Source organism: Adiantum capillus-veneris, chromosome 18, assembly GCF_014529385.1.
Source record: "Adiantum capillus-veneris isolate H3 chromosome 18, ASM1452938v2, whole genome shotgun sequence".
Taxonomy (NCBI): domain Eukaryota; kingdom Viridiplantae; phylum Streptophyta; class Polypodiopsida; order Polypodiales; family Pteridaceae; genus Adiantum; species Adiantum capillus-veneris.
The window spans coordinates 6,855,236-6,864,895 of record NC_140948.1 but is presented as its reverse complement, the minus strand read 5'-3'; positions in this window follow the sequence as shown (position 1 = coordinate 6,864,895).

Genomic DNA, 9,660 nt, shown 5'->3' with positions numbered 1-9,660 from the left:
AAGGGAGTTCTTTTCTAGATTAGGGATCAAGCTTTCTCTTACTACAGCTTACAACCCTGAAGGCAATGGAAAGAGTGAAAGAGGGCATCCTCCTATCATCAAAGCTTTGGCCAAGGCTTGCGAAGGAAGAGTTGGTGAGTGGCCTAAATTGTTACCATATGCTTTATGGGCTGATCGTACAACACATAGCTCAGTAACTGGCTACATGCCTGCGGAGCTAATGCATGGTCAAAAGCCAGTGATGCCGATTGAGGATACAATTCCCACATGGAATGTACTACCTTGGCAAGAGGGGCTTAGTAGGGAAGATCTCCTTGCACTGCGTATAAGGCAGCTAGAGAGAAGACCTGGAGACATTGAAGCTGCAAACGAACGACTCAAAAATGCAAGGTTGAAAAACAAGGACTATTTTGATAAGCGACATCGACTCAGGAGCAAAGCAATTGACAAAGGTGACTGGGTTTTAGTGTATGATAGTAGCCTTGATAACCAGCACACAGTCATGCGTAAGTTCTCAAAAAGATGGTTTGGACCGTATGTTGTAAAGCATGTGCATGAAAATGCTACTTACAGCTTGTCTGAACTAGATGGTACAGAAGTAAAGATTCCCATTGCAGGAAAAAGGATTAAAATGTTTAAGAGAAGAGGAGACAATGATCTAGAAGATATGGATGAGGAAGAAGAGAAAAACACAGGTGAAGATCAAAGTGAACATGAAGCTCTGGAATCATCCAGTGAAGAAGAAGACAAGGAAGATGTACAAGAGGTCTAATCTTACAAAGAGACAATGTGGCACATACCGGAGGATGTGCAGGTTTAGAGGGGGTGGATGTCGTGCTGTGACACGTACATAGTGGGAACGCATGCTACAAGATCTATCTTGTATTTTTTTAGATACATAATTATATTTCCTATAGTGTACATATGCATATTTAAGTATAATAATAATCCTTCTATCTCATCCTATTATTTTTCTCAAGGGTAACATATCCTTACTTTACCATCAGAAAATACTATGGGAAAAGCATCAATAGCTCCGCCTCTTTAACTTGGGGCAAAAAGCATTGATTCTTTATTTCTACTATTTCATTATCATCTCACACCCTAGCTAGATCCTATATCTAAGGTAAACTCCAATATATATATATTCTATGTATTTTTTATACTTTTCTTATATTTCTTTTTAAATAGCTACTAGGAGAGAATCAAATCCTAGTGGGACACTAGGTGGCATGATTTCAAAGATACACTTATTTTAATGCATTATTGCAAGCATGATTACAAAACTTTGTCAAGGAGCAATGTCATGCTTTCATATGGCATGAGGTGTCCTTTGGAATTAAATGAAAGTCTAGGCTAAGGAGACCACATGAAGACTTTTGCTGCCATAAATGGACCCTATTTTGATGAATTTTTTACACAAGGTTCCAATCCGAATTGGAAAACGATTTTAAAATGAAAATCGTAGCTAATGAGCTGAAGTTTTTGCCCATAGTTTTACTTTTTTATTTGGAGCCACGGTTGAGGAGATATGATCAAAATACTGGACCCCAGTCTGCCCACATCATGCAGGGGCAGCTCATTTCCAACTTTTCCAATTCCTGTTCACACTGGCTCCTCTCTTCTTGTGTAAACCCTTGGGGGTTCCCTTCACCTATAAAAGGGGACCTCTTCTTCCTTGGAAGGAACTCAAGCATTCAAACCATTGATGAGAGGAATTCTTGAGGGAGTGAGTAGTAATGCCTAATTGTACTTAGCCATTAACATAAGCCCAAGCCTACACTTTTTCCTAGAAGAAGACTAGCCATTCTTGCAACAAGCTAACATTGGAAGATCAACTCTAATCAAAGAAGTTTTTACACTTGGTGTATCAATCAAAGTGGAATTCTCCACTCTTCTTCTCTCTCCATCAATAATGGTGTCGAAGGGTTTGTCAAGTAAGATGTGTTCTACATTGATATTTTCTTGATTTCTTGTTGTTTTCTTTTTCATCTCTAATCCAACATATATATATATATATATATCTAATCTCATCTCTTTAACCAAATCTATCTCTTTCACTGTTAGTAATTCATCCTCTCTACAAATTTTAGGTTCTCCTTGCTACAGGTACATCTCTCCCCGCAATATCCTTATTGCCTACGGGCAAGAATAGGGCTTGGGAGGGAAACTTCTCATCTCTTCTCTTCTCTCATATCTACATTTCTCACATACTATCCTAGATGAATAACCCACATGATGATAATTTCTATCACTTTCACTATGTACGATCTATTAGAATTAACGTATGGATTAGCCGTAAAATACACTTTCAACAACGTATAGTGTTTCTCTTTGGCCCAGAAAGGCTCAATGAAATACTTCTATCACCGGATCCCATCATACTACCTCTCATAGACTATAATTTTTCTTTTGATGTAAGCGTAGTTATCTTGCTATGAACCAAGAGGATTTGTACACACAATTAATCCCAATCACTAGACAAAATATATATATTATGGTAAGCACAAAACTACAATTCCAAAGAACAATTCGTAGCCTATTTGGTCAGCCAAGATTAAATGCCATTAACTCATCCATTAACCCTTTCATATTACCCATGATACGATATGACCATAGCCTTGTTGTTTTCATCTTCGTATTGTTTTGGCATTCTCTTTTGCGTTCTTTCTTTGTGTGTGTGTGAGTGCAAGAGAGAAAGAGTGAGTCTTCTTTGATTGCACTTCTTTCCAAACCCTAGTCTTCATGGCATCTATGGTTTAACTCCTTCATATAGTTTTTGCTGAGTTCTCTCATAAACTCTCACATCCATAAGCCCGGTGCTTTCCTGGCAAGACCGCAAATTTCTCGACACCGTGAGAACAAGTGTCAAGGCATGCAGCTATAGACCATCAATTAGTGGAGTTTGCATGAGCAAAAGGTGTGGTTGATATCACTTTTCACAAACTATGTAAGGGCCTCTTTTTAATAGAATTGAAAGGAGTAGCGTGTTCTTTTTACTTCCAAAATTGTGTCGACTTCCTCTCTCTCTCTCTCTCTCTCTCTCTCTCTCTCTCTCTCTCTCTCTCTCTCTCTCTCTCTCTCTCTCTCTCGTCCCTCTTCTTGCTCTGCACCACCATGGCTTCCTAGCTAGAGCTCCAACAACTGATATCAGAGCATGTACTCGTTCTTTGGCTCAACCTCGGCGCTCGACACAAGCAATGCGGGATCGGCCACTAGCAGAGGACAGAGAGGTGCAGTCGACTTGCAAAAAACTGGACAAGCTCGGCATCAACGAGGTCGCCCTGGCATGCTGGCGCTTATTTGTCTCTTGCGCTCATGCCAATTCGGCCTTCTACAGCCCGCTTGAAGCATAATCGCCATGCCCGCCATCTATTTGTGCTACACAGAGAATTGAAAAGCCAAAATTTACCTTTGGTTTCACACACAAGTTTTCTAATTTTACACATGGTCATTGGGATTATGTATTTAAGCAGTGTTTCCCACCCTTGCAAAATCCTCGCATATTCTTTCGTGCTACAATTCTTGCAATATTTGCTCGTGTTTCGGTGTGCTAGGACTACAGCATTTTACTAGTGTGCAGAATTTCTAGAAAATCAATTGTTATCAAAGTTGCTTCCCGGAAATTCAATTGCTGCAAATTGACTCTTGAATTAAAATCAATTGTTTCCGACTCTTTGATGGACATTTTTGCCAGCATAAAGCTATCCTTTGCATATCGAATATGGCATCAAAAGTCGACAAGTTCAATGGATCCGGCTTTCATACTTGGCAGATCAAAGTTAAAGGCTATTTGATGCGCAAAAACTTATGGAACATGGTCAAGCCTCTCGCAGCCGACGAATCTGGAACATCCGCTGCAGTTACAAGGGCATTATCTGTTGAGCTACAAAGGAAAGACGAACAAGCTTTTGGTATCATCCTAACCTCCTTAGAAGATGATTTTATTCATTATTTGGATGATGTTGATTCCTCAAGTGCTGCCTGGATAGAGTTAGAGAAGCTTTTCGGTGCCAAAGCTAAGTATTCAAAATGAGTTTAAAAATGGAATTATATTCCATCCGCATGCGTGAAGATGAAAACATTGCAGCTTTAGCCAATAGACTGAAGAGTATTAAAACTCAACTTGTTTATGTCGAAGCTTCAGTACCAAAAGAAGATCTCATAACCATTTTGTTAAAAAGTTTGAGTGACAATTTCATCAAATTGTTACTGTTTTAAAAGAGAAAGATCCGCTGCCCTCCTTGGATGGTATCATCAATTCATTGCAAGAAGAAGAACGCAGGGTACCTAGTACCAATTCTACTATTATTCCCAGTGCATATACAGTCTCGAATGCCATATCCCCCACCAGTTCTTCTGATACATCCAGTGCATATGCAGTCACTAAATGTGCTGCTAGAGCAGCTTCATCTCGACCATTCAATGGAGCCAGATCTTGTGCCATTTGTGGGCGCAACAATCATCAGACAAAAGACTGTTTCAAGAAGAATCCTTGTGTTCACTGTGGTAAAACAAATCATCCGTCAAATAAGTGCTTTCAAAAGGGTAAAACTCAAATTCATGTGGTTGAGGGAGACACTGAATCTCCAATATATTCTTTTGACGAGGAAATTTATTAGATCAACTCTTTTCATGTTGCTTAGTCAAAATAAATTGTACGGGCTATAGACACTGCCACCCATGAGTGGTAAGACCTCCCAATTTATCATTTTGTTCTCAAGTCTTTTTTTGTCCTACTTCTCATGAAGTTACTGGGTACACCATAAACCCAAGGTCTGGCAGTGAACCAAAAACTCCATTTTTGGTAGCTAACTTTTTTGACCTACACCCTATTTGTTCAAGGGGGCGTTATTAATCTAGCACCAGGTTATGGATACACCAGAATTCCTTGGTTGTGAGAAAACCTAAAACTCACGGTTGACGAGTACACCAAAAACTCTAGGTATCATGAGTTGCTTGCCCAGTTTGGGCTTGAGGAGGGGATTGCTGTGTTCAAGCCCTTGTCGGTCTCAAGGCATGCTGCTATAGACCATCAATTAGTGGGGTTTGCATGAGCAAAAGGTGTGGTTGATATCACCTTTCAAAAACTATGTAAGGACCTCTTTTTAATAGAATTGAAAGGAGTAGCGTGTTCTTTTTACTTCCAAAACAGTGTCGACTTCCTCTCTCTCTCTCTCTCTCTCTCTCTCTCTCTCTCTCTCTCTCTCTCTCTCTCGTCCCTCTTCTTGCTCTGCACCACCATGGCTTCCTAGCTAGAGCTCCAACATGATAGAGGGAAGCAACCTGTATTACTCCAGCCATTGCCAATCCCTAATTCACCATGGGAGAGTATATCCATGGATTTAATCTTTGGATTACCCAAGTCTATCCATGGAAATACAGTAATATGGACAATAGTTGACAGGTTTAGCAAGCAAGCACACTTTATTTCTATCAAAAAGACTATTAAGGCACACCAATTGGAAACTCTCTTCATATCTGAGATTTTCAAACACCATGGATTGCCGACATCCATCGTGTCATATAGAGATCCTAGAATGACTAGTGATCTCTTTGAAAATCTAGGTACAAGATTGAATTTCTCTTCGGCCTATCACCCACAAACAGATGGCCAAAGTGAGATAGCCAAACTTACGATACTTGGTCTACTAAAGACTTATGTTACAGAAGTAGATCAACGCTCACAATGGGAAAATTACTTACCCCTTGTAGAGTATGCGTACAATAATACTGTCCATTCTTCTACGAGAAAAGCACCTTTTGAAATCATAGAGGAAAGACCTAAAAGTCCCTTGCTACTTAAAGTACATGGGAAGATCTTCATTGCTGATGAGTATAGCCGTGACCGACAAGAATCTCTCCAAAAGATTAAGGAGGCTATGTCCATCTCTCAACAAAGGAAAAAAGTGTTGCTAACAAGCACGGAAGGTCCTTAATGTTTAAAGAAAATGATTGGGTCTTACTTAAGTTTCCCAAGGCTCGATTGAGGCAAACGACGGGTAAAAATCCTACAGTCCATCAAAAGTATTATGCTAAACTAGCAAAAAGATACTATGGTCCTTTTCAAATCTTGAAGCCAATCAATGAGATGGCTTATCAACTAAAGATGCCCAACCATTGGCTCATACACAATGCTTTTCATGTGAGCCTACTTAAGCCCTACATAGGCTAGCCCCCAAGTGAACCAATTATTGAAGACCCTCCAGAAATCAAAGACCAAGAAGGAGTGCTACAACTCGAAGCTATCCTTCGGCATGAAGACAAGGTACTACGACATGGTAATATTATCCAACGATATCTTATTAAGTTCAAAAATTATCCTTTTGAAGATGCTAGATGGATGCAAGGAATACAGCTTAAGGATAGTATGAACCTTCTTGTCAATGCTTACAATGCTACATTAGCGTAAGCCAATGTACATGTTTCTTTTTAATGATCAATGTTTTTGTCTTATAAGACTAATTCTCTTTTTATTGTGCACAAATTTAAATAGTATGCATGATTTCAATCATGTTTGTGATGTCGATGTCTCTTAAACACCAAGTAGAAATTATCACTCTACTTTGGGAGAATGAAATGGAATAAAGAGCAGACATGCTTGCGGTAGCTACGTCTTCCAAGCACCAAATGGATTATTCATCCATCTTGGAATGATGTCGTAGGGTAAAAAGGGGTCCTCTACCCGCTAAGAAACATTGACTAATGACTAAGTCTTTATCTATTCTACCTCATATCGAGGACCACTATGATTTCAAGAGAGAGTTAAAGTCATAAAATATAATATCTAACCAACCCAAATGATTTTCTCATATTAAAATGATCATTTAATGTGGGAGAATAAATGGGAACAAGGGTTAGAATATAGACATGTTCTTATGGATCTATCTCAACACGAGGCCAAGGTTACAGGGGTCCAAATGAGAGATGATATGTCAAAGAGCAAGGCTAGCTAATGGAGCTTAAAGACCTTAGGGTTAGCTTCATTAAAGACCTCCAATGGCTAGTGTTGAAAGTCCTTTCTTAGGCAAGCTAGGGATGTGCTTGAAGTGGGAACCTGGTCCAAGCTTGAGGTGCTTGTCGTGCTTGCTGACTAAGGTGCTTGAGGTGCTTAATGACTAAGTTTCTAAGGTTCTCCATGACTAAGTTTCTTGAGGGGTTAAGATGTTCAAAAATTCAAAGCACATCCCTAGTCATGAGGGGGCGAGCCTTCTTTGTAGGAGCTAGAGAGAGAACACACACACCCTCACTCAAGTCAAGATTGATATAAAGAAAGCAACTAGGAAAATTGCCAAGCTCCTTTTCATGTTGCCCTCATAGTGTGTCTAAAGCCTATTGGTTGGCCTCCCAAGGGGTCCAATGATAATTTAGCTAATTCAATTAATTGTGTTTGCATTTATCAAGTCCTCTCTCTCAAAGGGAAAAGGGGGACACTTGTCTAAATGCTAGCATGCTTGCTTGATATACACTCTATACACACACACACACACACACACACACACACACACACAGTCATTGTGTGAAGTGCAAAGTGCAAGAGCTCCATCTCCTTCTCCAAGCTTGTAGAGAAGTTGAGAGCCTACACCAACACTCTTGGCTATGGAATGCAAATCCAACCAAGAGCCATGCTCCAATGCTTAAGATTGTCATCTTCTCTATCTTCATTACTATGCTATTATGTATGCTAATCAAGAAGAGTGATGATAAGAGAGGAAATATTTCATTATCCTATGAATGTTTCTTCTTCCTCTTCCCTATCCTCATTCCCTGCTAGCTCTCTCCACCTTTGAAGGTGTTTGAGGCCTTGGGACTGAGGCCAGGGATGGTTAATTCTTTTTACAAATTCTATGTTATGCTTGTGATGCATGAAGCTTTCCATCTTCATTGCATCACCTAGGTCACAAGGAACACAAAGATGGGAGAATCTACAATACAGAAGCCTATTGGAGGGGGGACCGGCTCCATGTAAATCCGGTCCTCAACCGTTGTCAAGTTCTCTAATTCTCTCTCTCTCTTGCAAAAGTATTGTTCATGCCAAGTTAATTAAGTATTATGGTTATGTTGCTACCGCTAATTAAGTTCACCCTCTATGTTCTCAAAGTAGTCTCACAAAAATGCTCACTCTAATTCTCTTATTCCGCTATTCTCAAAGTTCATAGGCCATCTCCATTACAGACACTCACGTACTCAACACAATGAGGTATGAGTGGAGAAGCTTCTACATAGAAATTCCTTCTTGGAAACATGGAAGCTATTGCGACATCCTTTGATGTCATATATGCTACATTTGTTCCTTGAAGCACCCATCAAATCCCTCTTTTGCACTGCATTCTTTTGTTTGAAAATTTCTCATAAGCATATAGAGTGTCCCATAATTGGGACTTACATTAGGCACTCTTCCTTGGTTTCTCCCAAGCACTCACCTTGCATGACAGGTACTTCAAGTCCAAATGCTCAACTCCGATAAGAGTGTATACCAAAGGCACTTTTTCCCACCGGGTTTTTTCCCTTTAGTCATCCAGGTTTTCAAACCCTAATCTAGAGACACCCATCACCACACTCTTGTATATATTCCTTCTACATAAGCAATAAGGAAATGGCTACCCAAGTCATTTGGAAAATAGAGAAACAGCTACAGGTCTCCATATGCTTATCAAGAGCATCTTTTATCTTCAAGGGCGACAACAAAGCTCCTTTAAAGATGGCAAGTTAACGAATGGACTATAATGACAAGAAATGACAACATCAGCAAGAGATCTCTCAACAACCAAACATAAGGAGATCAACAGTGTTGAAGCTAGTGAAGTATTTCAAGTCAACAACAAAGGCAGACACATCAAGAGAATCTTCACGGCCAAACGTGGCACCAACAAGAAGAATGAGCAACAGATGCAAAATTTCTTGGACAATTGAAGTCCAACACACGCATAAAAAAAAACACAGCAAATATGAAGAACTCAAGGAAGGGGGGGGCGTCATCAACGACAAAGCACTTCCCAAACAAAAGACCAACCCTGAAGACAACCCTATGATAAGACTACACATGGTCGTATCAAGGGACGACATAAGCTAGGAAGGTGGGAATGTTAGAGGTCTGATCAAAAGAGCGCCCACCTAGCCAGACACATAGCCAAACACCACATTTGTACTCTTTTAATTTTCCAAGCTAGTGTAGTGATACTCTATGTAAATCCTCATTCCAGAGTAGCAGTCGATTCCCTACGTTGTAATGATTTCATGATAATTGTAAAGGTCCGTGTGATCCGGACATTGGCCATTTAGAATTCCCTGGGTATAAAGGTCAATAACTTTGATGTGAAAGAGAGGCTTATCTTTAGAGAAGAAAGGAGCTTTGAAAACGTACGCTCAAACTACGAAGCTGCTCCAACTTGTAATCAACTTTTCTAATGATTTGGTAATCCGTTTTTTATTTTGAAACTTGCATTGTGTTCCTCTTTCCTTGCTCTTTCAATTAAGTGTAAGGCATTGTCAGTTTTGTTGAGGTTTGTGACTACACGTTTGTGAGTCTTAATTGTAGAGTTGAGTGCTTAAATCATTGTTTTTAGTCATTTTGACCATAGGAGAGTGTTCCTAAACCATAAGGCGACCTTTCTAGACTGATCTATTGCAATTTTTAATACCTTTTTCATTATGGATTGT